This window comes from Anabrus simplex, chromosome 2, assembly GCF_040414725.1.
Source record: "Anabrus simplex isolate iqAnaSimp1 chromosome 2, ASM4041472v1, whole genome shotgun sequence".
NCBI lineage: Eukaryota > Metazoa > Arthropoda > Insecta > Orthoptera > Tettigoniidae > Anabrus > Anabrus simplex.
The window spans coordinates 981,155,457-981,180,187 of NC_090266.1; the positions used below are offsets into that span (position 1 = coordinate 981,155,457).

Genomic DNA, 24,731 nt, shown 5'->3' on the forward strand with positions numbered 1-24,731 from the left:
TCAAAAAGAATGATAAAAAACATTTGTAAATAAATGTATTGCTATATTTTTGTCTAATTTCCACAAGATACAGTGTACTAAAATTCAATCAACAATGACAATCTGTTGTGAACACACTCTGATTTATATTTAACAAACATGGAAAATTATTTTTCCAAACTTATTTCTTCACATAAATGCGATGGTGGATGATGGCTACGGAGTTGGCGATGATGCTCTCTATAATAAACTTGAGATCATGACGTGAAATAGCACATGCTGCGAGAATTTGGGACATAGATTGAAATTTTTCAGCCTGTAACGAACCATCAATAGCAAATGCATTTTTCACCATCCCCTTTACATGGGACACATCGGAACGTGGCCTCTACTTTTCTGAGAAGATACAATACATAAATATGCAAATATATAACATCCCAGTTCAAATATACATTAATTGACTAAAAATTAATTCAGTATTGTAGTCTCCTAAAGTGCGCAGTCAACTTTATTTGCTTATTAAATCTTGATTAAAAACAAATGTAAATACCTCATATTAACTTCTTGTTCAATTGTGAGTGCTATAATACACTGATATTGGTGTTTAAAGAACATAATAAAGCAAAAGAATGTTAAGGGCAAAGTTATGAAAATCCAATCCCATGAAACTTCTTGTTGGTTTTGAGTCAGTATTATCTGATATTCTCAAAAAATATATATTGAACACTCTGGTACCAAACCATGGACTCCAGGGAGTAAGGACATACGGCATGTTATACAAGGAAACTACGCTACAGAGTTTTGAGCCAAGAGCCTGATAGAGTAATGGATGGAGTCGCAGCACATCACAGAACAAGGCTCAATCAAGGAATGTGGTATGAGACATAGTACAAAAGCATCTGAGAAAGATACAAGATAATACTGTTTAAATTTTCAAACGAAGCTGTTCTTCGACAGTCAAGCCAGGAGCAGGGACACAATACCAACATGACTATTATCATTCAGGCTTACCATCACAGAAAGGAGACCTAAAAATTGAGATATCATGGAATATGTATAATGAAATTAGGAATGGAAGTCAGAAGCTTGTTCTGACGAATTATTAGAAGCTACTGAATTTATAATATGCAATGCTTTATGTTCCCTGTGTAAATAGGTCGGCCCAGTGGTTTGCAAAGAGAAGTTTGCAGCTGTTTACAAAGGACAACAGATGTAGCGCATGGGGGTTCACCTATACTGGAAGGGATAGCATCAGCGACACCATTCTAATTAATTAAATATCTGAACATTGTATGATCATTTTCCAGTCATGACAACCCAGGACATAAAAAGTGAATGAGGGCTATTATTTGAGATATTCTCCAAGTTTCCATGATGGTTAACACCGGAGAAACTTACCCGGAATGTGTGTGTCATTTGTTTTCTACCCCAAGTGAATAAATACAAGTGAGGCTAAGGCCCACCATCTCAACTGCAGAAATGAACCAGAGGATACAGGATGTCACTGTGTCACATAGTTTTCAGAAGACAGTTGGAGTAGAGGAGACAGAATTTTTATCACTGTATCTGGTTGAATTAGAAAGGAAATATTGCAGTCTAAGAAACTTTCCTAGAGAGATTTCTATATTCAGACAGAGTATCAGATAGAAGATAGACAATGAGTGTTTCAACATAGATACACAGTCACCAGTAAATGTATTTAATGTATTTTCCTTGCGGGAGTTTGCAGCAACAGTCAAATTTTGCGAGTGACGATTATCTACGTTGCAGCATTGTTGTCAACAGGAGATGCAAGAAGGAAGACTTGGACAATGGAAGGATCCACCAACCCAGGACCTAGAAGTTCGTCAGCCTTACTAAGTGCAGTTATGCACGGCTAAGGGCATTATGTGAGTCCAAAGCTGACCCAACTCATCATCACCATGGGTTAGACAAGTACTCAAAATTAATCTAAGAATGCCAAAGTAATCAAATTAAATCACAGGTCCAAGTTATGGCCATTTATGAAACCACCTACACATAGGCAACACTGCTATGACAACATACAATATAAGTTCACTTTTCCACATAGTCCCCAGGAGACTGTAAACATTTCTTGGAACGGTCAACCAACTTTTCGATTCCGGATGTGTAGATATCACCTCCAGCGCTATGTAACTACCTGGAGACAACTGCTTTAATCTTCTCATCCTTTTTCAGCTTACCGAACACATGATAATCGCATGGAAAATTGCACAATAACGCAACACCTCACACGGCCCGCCAAAAAACTGAACTGCTGCAGCAATTCAAGTAGGAGTAGCAATATCCTCCATACAGTCCAGACTTAGCGCCATGCGATTATCATGTGTTCGGTAAGCTAAAAAGGATCTCGGTGGACGATTCCGAAACAATGAGCAGGTGAAAACAGCTATCTCCAGGTGGTTATATAGCGCTCGAGGTGATTTCTATGCATCCAGAATATTGGGAGGGAGATTGGGAAGGGAGCAAATTGGAAGAATATTGTAAGAAGGGTGAAGGATATACAAAAACAAGAGCTGGAGGCTGAATGCAGGAGTAGTGTGTCCCTCATGATGTTTAATAGAATTAGTCAAGTGATAAATAGTAAGACAGGAAATGTCAATAGAACAGAAAGAAGAGTATTGATATGGTGGTTGATGGGAATTTATATGAATAAGGGTTGGTCAATGGAAAAGGACAATACTGTATGTCTGTTGTATGGTAAAGAAACAAAAAGATTTTCATCTGTTAAAAGCATGTAAGGAAACTCTAGATACAAGAACAAAATTCATGAGTAAAGCATGAACAGATGAGGATATTTATTTTTACAACAGATGGCGCACTGTGATGGTACAATGTTTTGTTCCACTGCCTTGTATGCAATCTAGTATGGGAGCCTGTACACACGCTTACCATTCCTGAGGCAAGTTATTGCTAGAAAATGGTTGCCGCCGAAGATATGAGGATCATAGGCGCTGCAGCTGCAGTTATTATTGCCGTGATTTCTCAACGTTGCAGGAGAAAAAATTATGATGTTGCAACAGAAGGTGGTGGAATCGACCATGGGTTCAAAGGAGTGATGAAGATGGTATAGAATTGCACAGTTTATTAAATAATGAGCTACGACTTGAAGACTCAGAATCCTACAAAAATTTCTTGAGAATGGATGAAGTACAGTTCACAAAACTTCTAAATTTGGTAGAATCCCGAATCATAAAGATGAAAACCAACATGCGAGAAAGTATTTCAGCATCAAAGAGGTACGTATATGAATGTTAAATGGTTCCTATTTAAACACACTACCGGTATAACTTATAGGCCTACATAACCTAAAACCTAAATATTAACACTATTTCTCCTTTCAACAGATCAGTGCTGACCTTGAGGTTCCTGGCAAATGGAGAAAGCTACAAAAATTTAATCAAAACCGACTTTCAATCTATTAGGTTGTGTAACGTACATTTAGTACGTGTTGAAGAGATGTTAAGTACAGAACAAAAATGGCCAACCGGACACCAGTGGGATCCGATGTGAAATTGAGAGGTTGTGGGTTCGGATCCCACTGGTGTCCGGTTGGCCATTTTTGTTCTGTACTTAACATCCTCCAAAACGTACTATATGTACGTAACATGACCTAATAGGTTGAAAGTCGGTTTCGATTACAATGCGGTCGTGAAAATTCAATAATCATCTACAAAAATTTGATGTATTCTTTTAGGATTTCTGTGAGTACTGTCTCAACAATAATTCCAGAAACATGTAAAGCTATATATGAAAGCCTGAAAGATGAATATTTGAAGGTAGGCCTACAGATTTAATTATTCTCATATTATGTTGGTAGAAGGCCACAGCCGCTTCCTTCCAACTCCTAGGCCTTTCCTATCCCATCGTTGCCATAAGACCTATCTGTGTTGGTGCAACGTAAAACCAGAAGAAAAAAAAAAAAGTTAGCATGCTTAGTAGGTACCAAGGATATGTGCTATAGTATCTATATTTTTCATCAGCTTATGGCAACTATGGCTTGCTATAAGCCTAATTTCTGCAACATGTGAACCAATATTTCACTAAACAAATTCCGTTTTATTTGAACTGTGATTTAAATAAATGTTTCATGCTACTGGTTGGTTTCATTATTTGTTGAGTTTGTAGGCTACATTCTTATATTTACACTCTACAATGGAACTTATGCAGATCACTCTCCCTTTTTTTTTTTTCAGATGCCATCAACAGAAAGTGAGTGGCATGAAATAACCATGCAGTATGAAGAAATATGGAACTTTCCCACTTCCCTTGGTGCTCTTGACGGAAAACATGTTGAAATTTTTTTTTTGCTAGTTGCTTTACGTCGCACCGACACAGATAGGTCTTATGGTGACGATGGGACAGGAAAGGCCTAGGAATGGGAAGGAAGGAGCCGTGGCCTTAATTAAGGTACAGCCCCAGCATTTGCCTGGTGTGAAAATGGGAAACCACGGAAAACCATCTTCAGGGCTGCCGACAGTGGGGTTCGAACCCACTATCTCCCGAATACTGGATACTGGCCGCACTTAGACGACTGCAGCTATCGAACTCGGTCATGTTGAATTTAGGCCACCAAGGTGTATGGGCTCATACTGTTTCAATTACAAAGGAGAAAATAGTATAGTGTTACTTGCTATAGTTGATGCAGGGTATAAATTTCTGTATGTAGATGTAGGGTGCAATGGACGAATAAGTGATGGGGGTGTGCTGAGAAATAGTAAATTACATACAATAATGGACAAAAATTTAACCAATTTCCCTTTGTCAAAACAATTACCAGGGAACACAGTCAAAGTTCCCTATGTGGTAGTTGCAGATGATGCTTTCCCTCTACAAGAAAACAGCATGAAGCGTTACAAAGGGAATCTCACTCAGCAGCAGAAAATATTTAATTATTGCTTGAGCAGGGCTAGGCGTACATCAGAAAATGCATTTGGCATATTGTGCAATAGATTTAGTGTGTTAATGAAGAAGAATTGAACTTCCTGTGGAGGCAGTTGAAATAATAACATTATCTGCCTGTGCAGTTCACAATTTTTTATTAGCTACAGGTAATAACAGATATGTAGGGCAACTAGAAGAGAGAGAAGACAAAGACCAGTGTGTAGTTGTTCCTGGTGGATGGAAGAATGAGAATCTTGTACGATTACAGAAGGTAGAGAGGCAAAGGTCTGCAGAGGATGCCAGGAATATTTTAATACTACTGGTTTTGTGCTGCTACTGATGATGATGATGATGATGCTTGTTGTTTTAAGGGGCCTAACATCAAAGGTCATCGGCCCCTAATGGAACGAGATGGATGACATGATATATAAGAGTTAAAATTTTAAAATATATCCACTGACTAGAGTTAAAAAATGGTGATGAAGAAAAATGAGTATGAGATTAAAACAATCAGTGGATCTAATTTGCAATGCCTTATTTTCTAATAAAATAAGAGAAAATACAGAAAACAAAGCAATAAGGCATTGCCTGGAAGTGCAGATATATATATAATTTACGTTAGACATTAAAAGAACACATTAAAATAAGCAACACAAACTAAAATGAGGTCAATGGGATAAAAGCACAATTAACACAAATACACTAGGACAAAGGACATCATTACACACGATAAAAAAGAGTACTATTCCCCATAAAGCGGATGACGAGGTCTGCTGACTGCACATCATCTCGCAGGATGAGGGAGATGGTATGCGGGAGTTTTAGACTACGGCGCAGATCGACCAGGTCCACGCACTCCGTAAGGATGTGTACCACGGTAAGATGATAGCTGCAAGTACACACCAGAGGGGGTTCTCCTTTCAATAAATGGGAGTGCGTCAGGATACCGTGGCCGATCCGAAGACGACATAATACCACTGCTTCCCTCCAAGAAGCCCGAAGGGAAGTCCTCCGAACCTTCGTTGTACCTTTTATCGCTCTCAGCTTATTTGGAAGAGGAGTGGCCTGCCACTCCATCTCCCAATGGGACATAACCAGATGTCTCAGCTGAGAGCGAATATCACTTGCTGGAACCTTGTACTGCAACGAGGGCAGTGTAACTGCCTCCTTGGCAGGCTGATCTGCTAACTCGTTTCCCTCTACACCCATGTGGCTTGGGAGCCACATAAACGTGATTCTGCTGCCTGCATCCGAACACTCGGCCAGGAGGTCCTGGATCCGCTGCACCAGAGGGTGCCGAGGGAAACAGGTATCAATAGACTGTAGCGAGCTCAAGGAGTCAGTACACAGAAGATAGTGTTGGTGCTCATTGAACAGTGCGTACCGCAGAGCTTCACAGATACCACAGAGCTCTGCTGTGTATACACTACAGGTTTCCGAGAAAGCAAACAGAAACCTATCAGTGTCGACAACGAACGAACAGCCCACTTTATTGTCTGTTCTCGAGCCATCCGTGTAAACAACGACTGAGCCTGGATACCGGCCAACAACGGACAGGAAGAGCCTCTGATAAAACGAAGGGTCTGTGTTTTCCTTTGGGCCAGTGTGCAGATCCAGGATTATTTCAGGACGTCGTACTACCCACGGAGGTACCCCACTTGGTTGTCTGACAAGGTAAGGAACCAAAGGTACGTGAAACAATCTGTGACTGCTATCAAAGCGTATTCCAACCGGCTGCGTTGCTCGAGGACAAGCAGTGTACAGCAAACAGTTGCCATTGTTGAATACGGAAGGATACCTTGGATGAAGTGGCATCTGTTGCAAATTAGCAGCATACGAAAGAAGCATTTGCTGGCGCCTCAGGTGTAAAGGTGGCACACCAGACTCAGCGAGCAGGCTAGCTATGGGGGCTTGTACGAAAAGCTCCTGCTGCCAACCTAACCCTGCCGTGGTGGATGCTGTTCAGCTTCACAAGCACACTTGGTCTTGCTGAGCCATATGCTGCACTGCTGTAGTCTAGCCGGGATAAAATATGTGCCCTATAGAATCGTAGGAGCACCGTGCAGTCAGCTCCCCAATTAGTGCTGCTAAGAAACTTCATGATATTCAGCTTCTTAGTGCATTGCACTTTTAACTGCCGTACGTGTGGCTCCCACGATAATTTGCTATTGATAAGGAGCCCAAGAAATTGGTAAGTGTCAACAACAGGAAGAACGACTTTTCCTAAGTATAAGTCAGGTTGTGGGTGAAGAGTATGGAGCTGACAAAAGTGAACAACAGAGGACTTTACGGTGGAAAACCGAAAGCCATGTTCTAAGGCCCACTGTTCCACCCTTCTAATAACTTGCTGTAATTGTCGCTCCGTGACTGCCATATTAAGTGAGCTATAGTGCAGAGCAAAATCATCCGCATATAGTGGCGGTATTACGGTTGAACCAGCAGCAGCAGCAACAATACCGTTTATGGCAATCGCAAACAGAGTGACACTAAGGACCGATCCCTGTGTAACCCCATTTTCCTGAACATGGTATTGCGAATATGTCCTGCCTACTCAGACACAGAATAGACGGAGGGACAAAAAATTCGCAATAAATACCGGCAAGTGACCTCGGAATCTCCACTGATGCAGGACTGAAAGGATTCCATATCGCCATGTGGTGTCATAGGCCTTTTCCAAGTCAAAGAAAACAGCTACCAATGCTCTTTGTGGAGAAATGCATCCTGAATAGAGCTTTCCAGGCGTACCAAGTGGTCAGTGGTCGAGCGAGTGGCTCGAAAACCACATTGGTACTCAGAGAAGATTCCTCGTTTCTCCAGACACCACACAAGTCGATGATTTACCATCCTCTCAAATAGCTTACACAGGCAGTTTGTAATACAAATCGGTCTGTAACTTCCTGCAAACTTAGGATCTTTGTCAGGCTTGAGGACAGGAATGTTGATGCCCTCTCGCCACTGATATGGAAACTCACCCTCTATCCAGATTCGGTTGAACACACGAAGGAGATATAGTAGATTATCCTCACTAAGGTGTTTCAACATCTGGTTATGGATATTGTCTGGTCCAGGAGACGTGTCCTTGCAAAGCGCTAAGGCGTTGCGGATTTCCCACTCCGTAAAGGGCACGTTGTAGTTCTCTAAAGCTTCAGTGACAAAACTAAGGTGATGACGTTCTGCCTCCCGCTTCAGAGCGAGGAAATCATTATGGTAATTCCCGGAGCCAAATACATCCGCGAAATGGCTAGCTAGATGGTTAGCAATCGAGAGTGGTTCAGTGACGATATTGCCTGCAATGGAAATTCCCGGTACAGAAGATGAACCTTGGATACCCGAAATACATCAAAGTTTAGTCCACATTTGAGATGACGGAGTATGTGACGTCATAGATGACACATATCTCTTACATGAAGCTTTCTTACTTTGGCAAATAAGAACTCGCGCCTTAGCGCAGAGTTTCTTAAATGTTACCAAGTTGGCCATAGTACGCTGTCTACGGTAACGTTTATGAGCACGACGGCGTTCTTTGATAGCTGCTGCTGTTTCTTCGTTCCACCAAGGAATGAGTTTTCGGCGAGAAGTCACCAAGAAGGACGGAATAGACTCCTCAGCAGCAGCAAGAATGACTTGGGTGATGTAAGTTATTTCCTCGCTGGCGGTCCGCCTGGGGGCAAGGCATCTCAGAGCCCCATATGGGGTGATGGGCCTTAAAATTGGCCAATAACAGGAAGGGAGGTGGAAGCTGATCTTTAAGATCAGTGACATCATGTATGTTAAGAGGCAGGCCTGATGGAAAATAACGTTACACACTGTTGTTATAACAGGCAGAGGTACCCGCACCGCAATTGCTTCCAGTGGGGTCCTTATAGGAACCTCTTCGCTATAAATATCAGAACGGACAAAAATACCCATGCCACCAGACGCCCGGTGGGCATAATATCGTTCTGTCGAGTATAATCTGAAATTTCTCAAGACCGTATGATGACCTGGTTGGAAGTTTGTTTCCTGGATACAGACTATACTCGCTGTGTACGCACTAATGAGCTGACGTAGCTCAGCAAGATGCCTATCATAGCCGTTACAATTCCACTGTAACAGTGCCATAATGGGGACTATAAAAGGAGTGTTAGGTTATGAATGACAAGATGCTTGTAAGCCTAAATACTATCAACATCCACATCCGTAGATATAGATAACTGCGCGACGTCCACCCTGTCATGTCGATGACGGGGATGACGCCCAGAACTTCGACGCTTTTCGTGGGCGGGAAGTTCCCCTATGAGGAGAGCGTGCATGTTATGGAGCAGGAGTACCTGCTGGCGCAGACTCATACCCGCCAGATGGAGGGCACGATTTCTCCTTCACAGGGGAAGTGCGAGAGCGCATGGTAAGGGCGTTCTTTTTCGCCGCTTTCTTTTCTAGTTTAGATGGGCTGGGAGTTGGTTTCCCAGCCCTGCTCATCGATGCCACCTCCGCCAGCTGGGGCACGGCTTTTGCCGACCTCTTGGGGGGGGGGGGGGGAGACTTAGCCTTCCCCCTTTGCTGTGCAGCTTGGAACTGCCAGCCGGCACAGACTTCTGGTTGGTTGAAAGTGGGGTGGTCCCCCACTTTGAGCTTTTACTCTTTGCGATGTTGCTCTGAGGAGCAAGTCACCTTGGGCCCAGCGATCGGTACGGGTAATGATGTTGTGAAAGACGAACCTGGGAGAGACTGAGCTATCATGCTATAGTCGAGTGTACGGGCAGGTGTATTCGTGGAATTAAACTTATGGCACGCTTCCTGGTAGGAAAGACCATTCAAGGTCTTGATCTCCTGGATCTTCTTCTCACTCAGATACGTCAGACAGTTACGATCCGGAGGAGAATCAAAACCATTAGTGCACTTGTACGGAGTTGACCTTGACTTTCTCTGGTAACACTGACAACTTGAAAGAGACAATGAAGGCACCAGTGGCAACGTCTTCACCGGTGACCTTGCGCGTAATGCGCCGGACGTGTGTCATGCCATGGTTCTTCATGTCGCCCATCAACTCGTCGTCAGTGTTCAAAATAAGGTAGCGGTGAAAGATGACTCCGCGAACCAGATTCAAGGATTGTGCTCCTTCACTTCGACGGGGATTTCGCCAAAGTGGTCGCACTTAAGCAACTGATCGGCTTGCAGTGCTGTGCGAGTCTTCAAAATTAAACTACTGTTGAGCATTTTCTTGAGATCCTCAAGTTCGCCGTAGACGCCTTCAATGTGTCTACTAAAAAGGATCAATTTCACCAGTTTAAAATCATGCCCATCAGTTCTGGTAGCAACCAGAAACCTAGGGAAGCTGGATCCCATTCCTTCACACTGCGCATGTTCCCAGGGAGTTGAACTTCTCAGGGAAGCAAAAGTTAAAGACTTTGGTTGGGGACCACCTTGGGATGGGCATCTTCGTTTCGAAGCCATGCCCGAAACCAACCTCCCCGATTACCACCCACTCCAATCAGGGGTCTCTGTAGCTGAACCAAGCTGCCAAGGCAATACCCACCTGGTTATAGCAGGTACTGCCTGGGGTCCGATGTTCGACAATGCCTAATACGGGATGACTGAAGGCAATGAGCATTAGGACTCCCTTCCTCCAGTCACCCGCAATAGCATGTACCCCATAGCGTATACAGAGCACTAAATATAGATAAAAAAATTAAAAATAATTAATAATAATACGTCCTTCTGGCATTTGGCTGTGTGGGGACCTGTGTTGTCAGGCAGATACTACTGCCCGGGTACATGACGCTCCCACCCGCAAGATTCCTGGGTAGTCAAATGCGGGCTTTTGGGCGTAACCGCACACGTAAGAGCCCATCTCCGAGCAGCACGCAATTAAAAATTTGGAATGGTCTACAACTGACCCTCAAAAACACAATTAAAGAAATAAAGAGGGGACCATGGCCACATGACTATTTTGGTCGCCTTCTACGACAATCAGGGATTACCTGTGAACGTATTCAACCCCTCCCATCCACAAGAGGTCCAACACAATATATCAAACCGCAATCCATGTCCGCGCCTAGGTCACCCCTTTCAGTCACCTCTTACGACAGGCAGGGGATACCACTTGTGTATTCTACATGTGTGTACCCCACCCGCAGGGGGTTTGGTTTTGTGCATTGGCAGTGGGAGTAGATAAAGAATTGTAATTATTAACATAATTAAGAAGTATATTTTGAAATATAACTTACAATAAATATGAATAAAATAAATTAAATTTAAACTATGTGAAATGAAGTGTTCCTAGAAATTTGACTATATGTTCATAACGTTTAATTTCTTGCATTAACTAGGCTGGAAATGTAAAGTGTATCATAATTCATATTTTAATCTAAGTTATGCTTCTGTCATTCTATATGTAAGTGCTAGTATTTTATTTTTTAACCCTCTAAGCACCAACGTCCTTTTGAAAGCCCCTTTGGTTTTCATCTGAAAAATGCCAAGGTCCTTTCAAAAGGACGTTCAGTATTTGGTTTTTATTATTAAAAGTAAGAGTCATTTCCTTTCAGAATTTCCCAATATAGTTAGTTATAAACTTACTATTTTTGCAATAAACAGCCTCGTTTATTTTCTAGGCCATTCTTTCAGTATATTAGTCCAATCAGCAGGCATATTTATTGGCGCGCTTTACTTGGCACGGCCGTGCATCTTGTCCGCTCTGTGTCTGGTTGCTGTCAAGCTTTTAGTTGTTCATTTATTGCTGTAAAAATGATTAACATAAGTGTGTTTGAGAGGTCTTGGAAAATATACTTGTACTGAATTTTATTATTATTATTATTATTATTATTATTATTATTATTATTATTATTATTATTATTATTATTATTATTATTATTAGTAGTATGTTATGTAAGTGTTATGTAAAAGATGTTTGTACGGTATTCAGTAAGTACTGATATATAAACGAAACGAGTGTAGTTAGACTTATATTTTTGGCTCATTTGGATATATAAATTAATTATTTTTACTACAGATTTATTTTAAGCGCAAAATGAATTAAATTTTCAATATAGCTTCATAATAGATTGTACTATTCAATAAATATGTTTGCAATGTATAAAAAATTTTTTGTTCTGCCTAAATTTTATTGCAAAACTTTTGTTTTTTTAAATTAATATTTTTGGGTTTTGGCCGCCAAATGTTTACTCATGGTCATAAATGAACTGAGTAAGGCTTTATTCATATAGGCAATCATATCAGTAAATAAATAACAAAAATTTCACGTTTCTACCTACAATGACAGCTGAACCATGAGTGATCAAACAAAAGCTTTAAAAAAAACGGAAACTGGCCTCTGCGCTCAGCGGTAGGAAAACAGTAATAACACGCGGCGCTCAAAGGGTTAAATAAGCTTTCACTGGGTTATACTGTATCTGAAAAATAATACCACTGTAAATTACAATAAATTAACATAATAAATAGGAAAGAAAACAAGGCTGAAATTGTATTGATTGATTGATTGATTGATGTTTGTTGTTTAAAGGGACCTAACATCAAGGTCATTGGCCCCTAATGGAACGAAATGAGACAAAATGAAATGACAAATTAAAAGTCCAAAATCCTCCACTGACCAGAATTTAAAGCGTGAGGATGAAGAATTAATGGATGGATGGATGGATATGAATTTAAAACTATCAGTGGATCCGACCCACAGTGCCTCACATGCACAGAAGCTGGCACAAAACAATAGTATTACTGACCAAGGGACTGCTTCTATAGCATGATACTGAATCGATTATGCTTATAGTCAAAATGGGTCCAAAATCCAGGTCATCGGCCCCTCATAATGGTATTTATTGCTAGGAATGTAGACCATGCTATATGTCATGTTGTGGTACTAATCAAAAGTAGCGTAGATTCGCGGTATTCCACACATTATGGTACTATTCACAGGTAGTGTATTGCGCCCTCCCCCATGGTCTGGTACCTTGACGTGGTGGGGAGGCTTGCGTGCCTCAGCGATTCCAAGAGCGATGCCGGCGGGAGCTTCGGCTCCTGGCAGGTTCACCCTTGCCGGTAAGGTCGAGGGTGAGGGGCCCGACTAAATGACAGACCTTCAGCTGTAGGGCCTGAAGGAAGAAAATCTTTGTCTCAGGGAGTACGGAATGAGAACACCATCAGTCCTGAAGTCGCAGCATGGCAGGGGCAGAGGCCAAAAGAGGGCAGCCCCCTCACTGCCCTATAGGCACTGTGGGCCCATATCTCACATGCCCGAAATAACTTCCATGAAAAGTCAAAACGAGAGATACACCGGACTGCTGAACCCGATGGCAACATGGCGAGGAAAAAGGATTATGAGATTTGGAACATGGAATATACGAGGATTAGCTGGAAAGGAGAATGAACTAGTGGCAGAATTTGAGAGAGCAAGACTTGTAGTGACAAAAAGGAAAGGTCAAGGGGTGGATACAATGGTGAACGATCATGTACTCATTTATAGTGGAGTTAGCATCAGACTAAGGGCCAAATTAGGAGTAGCACTACTGATCCACAAGAACTTCAGAAATAAGATTCAAGAATGGAAATTCCACACGGATAGGATTCTAACGGTCAGCATATGATTAGATCCTGAGACAGAGCTGATAATGTTTATTGTGGTTTACGGAGTGAACGACGATGTAAGAAAGGAAGAGAAGGATGGGTTCCACGAAGAGCTCCAGAATGTGGTGGATGACACTCGAGGGGAAATCATTGTATTAGGAGATCTCAACGGCAGAGTCGGAAACCAGCCAGAGGGAAGTGGCAGAGCTGTTGGCCGGCATGGTGAACACATGGTTAACTACAATGGTGAGAAGATTGTTGATTTCTGCGTTGCCAATAATCTTGCCGCAGTGAACACCATGTTCCCACATAAGATGATACATAGTTGCACGAGGGAGGAACCCAGCCGAGATGAGCGCTCCATCACAGATTATGTTTAGTGAAGAGAGATCACCTCCAGAAGGTGACAGATTGTCGAGTATACCGTGGCTACGAAATAGGAAGTGACCATTTTCTCTTGATAACAACAATGGAAACAACAGCAAAGGTAAAGAGGAAACAACCTAAGAACAAGAAGCAAGAAAAGATTAAGGTGTACAAGTTAAGGGAGAACAAGGAGGTACAGGAGCAGTTCACACAGGAAGTGGAGGAGGAGTGTCAGAGGATAGAGGAGAGGATCAAGGAAATGGACCTGGAGGGAAAGTGGAACACGTTCAAGAAGATACTATTGGAAGTGGCAAGTAAAGTATGTGGAACAACAAAGGTGGCAGAGTACAAGAAAAGAACAAGCTGGTGGAATTATGACATCAAGGAAGAAGTAAGAAAGAAAAAGGAAATATGGAAGAAATACTTAAGAAGCAAGGATGCTGAGGACCATGAGCTGTATAAGGAACAAAGAAGAAAGGTTAAAGACCTAGTGAAAATAGCGAAAAGACAGTCTTGGGAAGAATTCGGACAAAGAATGGAGAAAAATTATAAAGAGAACCAGAAGCTGTTCTATAGAGCACTGAAAAACATGAGAAAGGAGAAACAATGCCCTCTAAGTTTATAAAAGATAAGGAAGGGAAAATATTAACAGAAGAGAAAGAAATAATGGAGAGATGGAAAGAATATTTTAATGATTTACTGAATGGAAATGAGAATGAAGACAGTCCATGGTCAAGTGAGGAAAGAGAGAAGACGGGGAGAGAAGGAGAGCAAGAAGAAGGAGAGGACTTACAGATAAATGAAATGCAATTGGCTATTAAACAACTCAAGAATGGGAAGGCCCAAGGGCATGATGGAATCGCCCCAGAAATGATTAAGAACTTAGGAAAGAAAGCCGAAGACTTTCTATTCAAGATTACGGTGGAGGTCTGGAGAACAAAAGAGGTACCTAGGGATTGGGAGGTAGCAGTCATCATCCCCATCTTTAAGAAAGGAGACAATCGAGAGTGCAGCAATCATCGAGGCATATCCTTGTTATCAGTGCCTGGGAAGGTCTTCTCAAAGATCCTGGCGATTAAGAAAGGAGGTAGAGGCTAAACTTGAAGAAGCCCAGTGTGGCTTCCACCCAAATAGAAGCATGCAAGATCTCATATTTACTGTTAGGATGGCCAGTGACAAGCTACTGGAGAAGAACAAAACCCTTCATGTTGCCTTTATTGACCTGAAACAGGCATTTGACAGAGTCCCGAGGTCCAAACTCTGGAAAGTCCTAAAGGAGTATGGAGTTAGCAAGTCAATTTGCAGTTCAATCATGAGTTTGTATAAGAACTGTCGGAATTACATGCGGACAGGAAATGTGAGGTCAACACAATTCACAACGAGACAAGGAGTCCGGCAGGGCTGCAGTCTTAGCCCTCTTCTTTTCATCGTGTACCTCGACCAAATTATGAAGCTGTGTCATGAGAGAATCAAGAAATTGACAGTCAGAAATTACCTCATGCGGCCAGTACGATTTTCTGACCTGGCATTATCTGATGACCTGATTGTTGTTGCCTCCAGCGAACAAAACCTGCAACACAACATCAATGTATGGGTGGAAGAGCTTAAGAAAAAAGGTATGGAGGTGAATGTGAACAAGACAAAGACTATGGTTATCAGCAGGAATGAGGAGACACACTGTATCATGGTCGATAGTAAACCATTAGAGCAAGTCACCAAGTTCAAGTATCTTGGCTCAATCATCAGCTCAGACGGGAAGATGGAGGAAGAAATAACAGAAAGAATAGGAACAGCAGGGCGCTTGTTTTATGCCATCCGAACAAACTTCCTCAACAAGAAGGAGATCTCAAAGGGCACAAAATTAGCCGTTTACAAATCCACCTTTGTACCCCCGAATCCTGGGCGCTAACAGAAAGAACCAAGAGCAGAATCCAGGCGGCAGAACTGAGGTACCTTCGGAAAGTAGAGGACAAAACCAGGAGAGATAGGATCAGGAATACAGCCATCCGGAAAGTATTGAATATGAAGCCACTGGAGAAAACCATCCAGGAATATCAATTGAAATGGTTTGGCCATGTCCAATGAATGTCGACAGACCGCTTGCTGAGGTTAATGAGGGAGGTGAGAGTGGAAGGAAGGTGGGCTCGAGGAAGACCACGGAAGACATGGGAGGAGGGGATTAGAGAAGCACTGCAGGAGAGGGGACTCTCTGTACAAGAGACCGTTGCCATTACCGGAGATAGGAGTAGATGGAGATCTCTCGTATTCTCGACACCTCATGGTACAAGAGGACCGGATTAAGTAAGTAAGTAAATAAGTAAGTAAGTAAGTATTGCGCACATGTAACACAGACCTATGGTGTTTCACACATTGCGGCGCTATTTACAGGCAACGCAAACCTACGGCGTTCCTCACATAAGTGGACTAACCACAGAGACTCGTACTATCCCGTGGTATTCCTCACAGAGTGGGAACGGAGCATAGGTAAGGCAGAACCATGGTGTTGCTCATATAGGGGAACGAATCACAGGTACTGTAGGACCCACATCCCGATTCACACACTGTCGCTACTAATCACAAACCTATTGCGTACCTAACATAGTGGTACTACGCGCAAGTAAATGTGACCCATGGTGTTCCCTGCGTGATGGTACTAATTACAAGTAGTCTCATGGTTCTAATTTGATCATCCCTCGGTGGCCCCTTTTAGTCACCTCTTACGACAGGCAGGGGATACCGTGGGTGTATTCTTCGTCTGCGTCCCCCACCCACAGGGGGTTGAAAATGTATTATTATTCAATCTATACTTCTGTCATTCCACATATATGTGCTAGTATTTTCATTTTACTATTATGTATCCGAAAAATTATATCAATGTGAAATTACAAGAAAGTAACATAATAAAGAAAAATTGCAGTATTAAATTAAATTAAAAACATCTAAACCAGTCTTCCTTTATTACTCACTCAGCGTGAGGTCTTCTTCTTCCAGACTCAGTATAACATAAAATATTTTTTCTTCCCTTAATTGACAAGGGCTTTGTTCTTTAGTTGTTTTAATGAACTGGAAACAAACACACTAACTGCATCCGGATCAGACAGCTGCTGTTTCTCCTTTGTCACAGAGTCCAGAACTGAAATGGCTTGTTGAAGGAGTTTGTCTTCCTTTTACACAATCAGTCTCCCTTTCTGACCTCTTGATAAGCTCCTTTTGCATGGTGAGGGTTGATTTGGTGACGATGGTGAAGTTGAAGCAATTAACAGTTGGGGTAAATCACTAAATGTTGATGGAACTGGCATCATCAATTTGCAGTCTCCAACTACAGGGACTTCATCAGGGGAAGAAACAGCTTCACATGTAATTCAACCTGAATTGAAGAATAACTGTTAAATGTTGGATTCACGTTTCAGTTTCCATAATTTATCATAATATAATACTAGGACATAGGAAATAGAATGTTCGTATTAATTTTATTAAAATTGTAATGGTTTCCAATTGATTTCAAATGTTGCTAGGCCTACTGTATTGTAGAAGTTAGCATAGATACTGGTATCCTCTTATAATAATAATAATAATAATAATAATAATAATAATAATAATAATAATAATAATAATAATAATAATAATAATAATAATAATAATAATAATAATAATAATAATATCCTATTCTTACATAATTCTTACAAGTTACCGTACTTACTGTATTGGCTGTTCTTTGGGAAGCATCATGTGTTCTGGATAGAGCTGCACTGCTGGTCCCTTTTCTGGGCTGGACATAGTCCTTCAAAAACATAAGTTTTTCGTAGTACCAAATTGAAGGTTTGTATACTTCGTCCATTCCAGCACCACTTTTCTTTGAATTATTAACTTTATTTACTTCTGCCACAAACATGGTACGTAAACTTTTAATTTTATTAATTATGTCACCATTTGTTGTCGATGGTCTCATTTCTTTTAAAGCATTGCGCACATTTTCCATAGCCACTTGTCTTGCATGTTTATTGTGGTACGAGGGCAACTTGTAGTTGTAGAGGCACGATTCTCTGCTGTAGATCTCAATCATGACATCTGTCGTGACTTTATACCACTCCATAACAATTAAAAACGAATAAAAATAGAAACTACAATATGTAGTTAATTTTAAAGTTAGCGATAAAATTACAGCAGAGTTACATGGTAATGTAACACACACTTCAAACTTATCACGTCAGCCCTTGCTCAAAATGGCTACCAGATGGTAAGGAATATAGCATGCTCCAATGGCATGCCATTTACAAGCGATTCCCTGGTATGCCAATAGATGGCATGCAAGGTGAATGTACACACGGAGACACCTCGACGTGGCGCCATCTATTGTACAATAAATGTCCTCGTCTGTTCATGGCTTAAGAGTAAGTTAGCTGCATTAATTCAGGAAAATAATGAACATAAAATCATGGGTTGGATGATAAAAGAATGGAAAAACACTAGTAGTACAAGTAGATTTTTAGATGTAATTAGACAGATGTGTGTAAGGAGGTTAAAGGAGAAACAGAGTGGAAGCTAGAGAAGCATGAAGCAAAAGTGGTATGTAAAAACAGATAGGGGTACTTTAGCTCAGCACAAAAGACAATGTTTATGAGGATGATTCCCCTAGTTATTGGCTATCCGAGCAGGACAATGATAGAGGATGTGTGTGCATGGGTGATCTTAGCCAGTAGAACTACTTATCTAACAGAAGTTTGGAAGGATAGAAGTAGCAGTGGGTGTTACAATGGTAATGTTAACGTACGCAGAGAGACCTTTAGAGCCAGTCATGCACATTATAAGATAGCCTCCTCAGCTACTGGTTATCTGTGAAGAGGAGGGGAGAGGGGAAGGCTAGGGCGATAATGGGGCAGGTCGGGTGGTGGTGGTGGGCTCCGAGAAGCTACAGGTTATCTGTAGAAGGAGAGGGGAGATCCTCAACTGGCCAGAGATGGTCACTGCCAGTCCACTCATACAAGGCAGGTTACTGTTATGACAGGAGACTGGTGGATTTTAGGAGGGATATGCACCCTCAGGTTGCTGCCTATCTGCAGGCACACACTCAGTAGAAGTAAGACTCAGACAAGTATTTATACCTTGTTTTTTTCAGGTGAATAAGGATCTAATTGGGAGCAATATGTATAGATCTAGAAGGAAATAAAGTTATTCTATTCTAAATTAATGAAAAGGTTTTCAAAGTAAACATCCATCGTGACTCTTCACATTTATATGTGTTTTTTAGTGAAGTGTACAGCCTGAGTCAGTTACTGATGGCAATATTAGAGTCAATGGTTCGTTTCCATGATGTTAACTGCCAATTTTATTATTTGACTCAGTTTTATTTGTTTAGATGAAATAAATTATATTTTATCTCTTAATCCATACTTTCTCATTCGAGTAGTTAGAAACTATGTATCCAATCCCATTGCCTTTCATATTAGTTTGGACTTGCTTATTCTGGATCGGACTACCTCATGAAATGATCACCCCTGAGAGAGCTTAGCTGGCACTTAATCAAGGTATGGCAAGGTGCAGTATATAAAAAAATTAAGAAAAATTTGAATAATTATTAGCTTTCAAAACCCTTCTATACTTGCTGGATTTCTGAGATACCTTTTATGGTTGTAAACATTAGAAGGTTATAATCCCAAGGTACTCTTCCTGAAAAATAAGACCAACTCTTCTCATTCTACTGAGGAAAACATTTCCGATATGATTTTACTTTGTGCAGTAATCTTGATTAAGTCCAGGGTTCCCATTTAATCTCCTTTCCACTTGCTTCAGTCATGAAATAACCTGTTCAAAAGATTCCCCAAGAAGTTGATGATCTGCATGAATGAGAAGTCGAACTATGAAGCGTCCATTCTTATCCCTCAAAGTTGTTTTTAACATGATCTTCACATTGGTCATGATCTTCTGCTTTTGGCAGCATGCTGATTTCCTCAGTTTCCCTGAAACTTCGTAACCTCTGATCCAAGTCATCAGTCTGCACAAAAAATGTATTTCTGATGATATTTTAGTTCACTTGCTCAATTTTTCCAGATAATATCTAGCCTATTTCTGTCTCGACAAAGGTAGGAATCTTACCAGATAATTCTTTTTTGTTGCATTTAAGAAGATTAAGGTACAATTCTGCATCCAGCAAAATGTCAATATTCCCAAGCTTGTAAAATGTGGGGTCAGGTAAAGTGATATCTTCAACAAGATATTTTTCAGCATTTGAGGACACTTATTCTCTGCTCCGCGTAGTAGGGAAAATGATAGTAATCCACCAGCTGTAAAAATAACATAACCACAGTGTAGATACGGTATATTAGATAGTATATTGCCTGATATATTTGAGTGTATCTTTGTGTATGGTAGCCTCTCGCTCCTTCAGCATTTAACCAAATGGCAGTTTTCATTTCTATTAGAGCATAGTAGGATAAAATAGTAGGCCTACTAATAATAATCTGTGTAAGCATTTAGCTTTGTTGGTAATCTTTGAGTAGTTCTTGCAAATTTCAAACTATAATTGTAATTTCCATTTCTGTTTGTGCTTAGTAATAACCTGTTGTAATTAGGATATGTCTGAATGTAGTTTATGTGAATGTTTGTTCAAAATGGCAGATAGATGTGTGAAGTGCTCCGAGAAATTTAAAAATAATAATATGAAGGTAAAGTGTAAAAAGTGCCTTAAGTGGTTTCACATGAAGGAAGAATGCATGAGGTCAACAAAACACGAAATAGATCACCTGCTTAGTCGTCCAAAAAAGGATAGGCTTTGGATATGTTTGACCTGCAACTCGGCGTCACTCGAACCTGAGCTTGACGTTCCACCAGACTCAAATTTACAAGACTCCATTTTCACAAAATTCAACGTAATATTAAGCAAACTTGGTGAACTAGAGTCAGTGTATAAAGAACTGAAGACTTCTGTCCAATTTGTCAGTGACAAATTTGACGATTTTAGGGTTGAGGTGGGCAAAATGCAATCAGAACTGATAGTGCTGAACAACACAGTACAAGACTTAAAATTGAATAACTGAACCCTTTCCGGAGAAATGACACAGCTGAAACTCGACGCTGAAGAACTAAAACAATATTCAAGAGCTAATAATATGAAAATATCCTGGATTCCATACCACTCAGAAGAAAACTGAATGGAAATTGTCCAGAAAATTGGAGAAATCCTTGATGTACCAATACATCCGGACAGCATCGACACTGTTCACAGGGTTTCTTCTTTCAACAGAAACACTGTGAAGCCCGTAATCGTCAGATTTGTCCAACGCTCAAAAAAGGATGCTCTTTTGAAACCAGCAAGACGCCAGAAGATCCTAACCTCTTCTCTCCTAGGCCTTGGTGGTCCAAAAGTGAATATATACTTGAACGAACACCTTACACCCTGCAATGAATCTCTCTTCAAGAAGGCTCGTGATGCTAGGACAAATGGAATTGATCGTACATTTGTGAGACAAGGGAGGATTCTGGCAAAAATCTCTGCCACCTCCCTCGAAGTATTTACAATAAAATGTGAAGACGATATTGAAAAATTGATTAGGCTCGCACAATCTAGGCCTAAATGAGCTGTCAGTCTTCACAGTTTCCTTCTTATGTTTTATATTTATGTATGTTTGTTTCTCTTCCTCTTCTTTTAAACTACACTAATGACAGAAAGACAATGGAACTCATACATTCAATGTAGTGACTTGGTTACCTCACTTGGAACAATTGCTCAATCCTTGAGAATATTGTATCTCAATTCTCGTAGCATACAAAATGGTAAGTTGGAGATGATTGCTGATCGCAAAGAGTTAATTCAGAATATCGATTTTATAGTTGTTGTCGAAACATGGTTGTCTGTAAATAGTGTTGAATCTAACTTTTACAATATCACAGGTTATGAAGCATTTCATTCCTTTAGAATTCCTTCTGAAAAATCACTTAAGGGTGGGGGAGTATCAATTTATGCTAAATACAAATTGTGGCAATATAATATCATCTACAATGTCCAAAAGCATCATAATATTCTGGTTCTGGAGATTTCTAAGTCAGGGTGCAGTTATATTATTATAGCTGTTTACAATCCATTCACTTCAAACTGGACACAGCTATGCGATGACAGAAATAATACTCAACAAAATAAAACATAGAAATATAATTGTTGTTGGTGACTTTAACATAAATATACTCTCAAATGCAGTATTAACCAATGAATATAAATTATTCACGCAGAGCTATATCCTTAAAAACTGTAACACAATATACCCTACCAGACTGAGTTCAAACAATTCAGTAATCGACCACTTTCTATGCAGCATAAAACTTAATAACTGGCCTGTAGATAACATAATTGATGATATGAGTGACCATAATCTCTTGCTCTTTAGTTTAGATATTTCAAAAACATCTATTTATACTCCCAGTGAGCCAAAACTACACTCATATAAACATATAGATTATGAAAGGGCTAGATCATATTTTGAGCAACACCAATTCCAGTCGGTAGATGGTGGGGACATAAATGCTTCATATGCTGCTTTAACCAGATACATTCAAAATGGTCTTGACGATGCATCAACAGTTAGACAATTCCATCGTCATAATGCAAACACCATTCTGAATGCATGGTGCACACCAGAACTTGCATCACTCTGCAGGCATAAAGCACTTCTCTACAGTAAATTGAGAAAACACCCACACAACAGTATAATTAAAGAAGAATATAAAAGTTACTGCAATAGAGTTACAACCCTGAAAAGGACTCTCAAGAAGTCGTACTATGATAATCAATTTAAAAACAATCTACACAACACTAAACACACATGGCAACTCATAAATGAAGTTCTTGGCAAACCTTCAAATTCAACAATCAATATTGCTTGTATCAAGCTAGGAAATGAATGTTTTGAAGATAAAAGTGACATTTGCAATGCCCTGAATAATCATTTTATCTCAGTCCCTGCCACACTATCTTCAAATATTGTTCCACATCCTGAACATACTGCTACAATCAATAATCATCCTAATTTCCTTTTTCTAGAACCATGTTCTCCAGAAGAAGTGTCTGCAATAATCAATTCTCTCAAACATGCTCGCTCAGTTGCTAGTGATGGTATTTCCAGTAAACTTCTCAAAATCTGTAATCGAGCACACTCTGATCCAATATCTGAATTTATCAACTCCTCTTTGGCAAAAGGCATTGTCCCTGATTCATTCAAGATCTCTAGAGTGGTTCCTATTGTAGCACTTAGAGCAATTAAAGCCGCAATTACCCCAAGTGACAGCACCAAAGGTCTGACCATGCACCCAAGGCACGGTTCAGATACATGGAAACGTGCCAGACTAACACTTTAAAAAGGAAGAAAGGCACTTACCATAAGAAAAGAACAGAGCCCCCAGAGGAGCGGATAAAGTGCACCTGGTCATATCAAATTATCACCCCTTTAAAGGAAAACACCAACACCTTGGGGAACAAAGAGATATTTAATCAGCAAAATTAATTAATTAACAAAATTGAAAGGAATATCCTCGCTGGAAAAATTAAATTAAATATAAAAACATAAAACACAAACCAAAAGCCTACGGTCGACCGTTAATAAAGAAAATAATTATTTAGTTTTTTTAAAGGACTTAGTAAGACTACGTAGATTAATGAAACAGCTCATCAACTCATAAGGTTTCTTACAAACCAAAAGGTTTCCTTGACCAGTAGTTAAGTTTTTCAAACATCTTTTCATCCTAGAAAAACAACCTTGGCAGAAACAGTTTTTTTTTGTTTTAACTGATACAGAAATCCTTGTTTAGGATGTATCCAAACGAGCCCCTACAAGGATGGGTAGGTATCACGTACACTTTTCTCGAAATTAAAATAATAATAATAAGGTGCGAGACACCGGGAAGGAAAAAACTGAAGGAAAAATTAAAATGCCCAAGAAAAATTAAAGGGACCAAGGTAAACTGCCCACAAGGCAGAAATTATAACAGGCACACCAATACAAGTCATCAATCCCATCACAACAACATCAACAACCTTAGCATTGCCATGGCAATGACCAACAATGGGTCAAGGGAAGGAAGGGGCCAATCACAAGCCTCAAAACAACAACAGGCGAAAACTTACAAAGGACAATAGAAAACCGGACCCAGAAAATTACCCAAATACCAATAAAGAAAAATTTAATTTAAAAATTAAAATTAAACAGAGAAGCAAGAAAAGAAAAAAGAACCGGAATAGAATATACACGTAACCCCCACATCCCTGGAGCGACTCGCTTGGTAAATTATTCCAGTTAAATAATAGCCTTTTACCACCAAACTTTTAGCCCTAGAAAGCCATTAATAAACATCAAGTTTCCAAATTACGATTTCGAAGAATCCAAAAAATTCGTTCACATAGCATGCAAGTCCCTAGTTAACTGACGTAAATTACACATGCTATAAGTTCCATTTAACAAGCCCAAAAAAAAAAAAAAAAAAAAAAAAAAAAAAAAATTCCACAAGGCAAGACTTAGTTTTTAGATGACGCCACATTACATCGTGTCGCACACACTTTCTTCACATAGGGAAATTTTCAGGTCTTGCACAATAAATCAGTAAAAGTTTAATTGGAGCAACGCTTACAGTTTCATCCAGATGAAGTTGTGAGGACGCTTCGGTAATACATTTTACTTACGTATTTTGCATAAAATACAATTTCCAGGCGAGGAATATTAAACAAAAATAACTTGCAGTTTTCACCAGGACAAAGCCCTACCAATGTAACCTTAACCAGGCTCGAACATTTTTGGAGAAATCATCTCGCTAGGGAGAGAGAACCCCCACACGTCCATCTCCTTCTTCTCACAAAACAGCAATGGCGTCTTCCCGAGATTCCACAGTGCACAGCCACAGCGATCACATGTACACAGAGGGTGAGCGACCGAGTGGTAACGTAC

General features: G+C 40.3%; 1 protein-coding gene across 3 annotated transcripts in view; it reads right to left on the reverse strand.

The window, feature by feature from the left end:
* LOC136864599 (transmembrane protein 65) overlaps positions 1–24,731 on the reverse strand; it is a 392,659-nt gene that overhangs the window by 5,454 nt on the left and 362,474 nt on the right. The window lies entirely within an intron of this gene.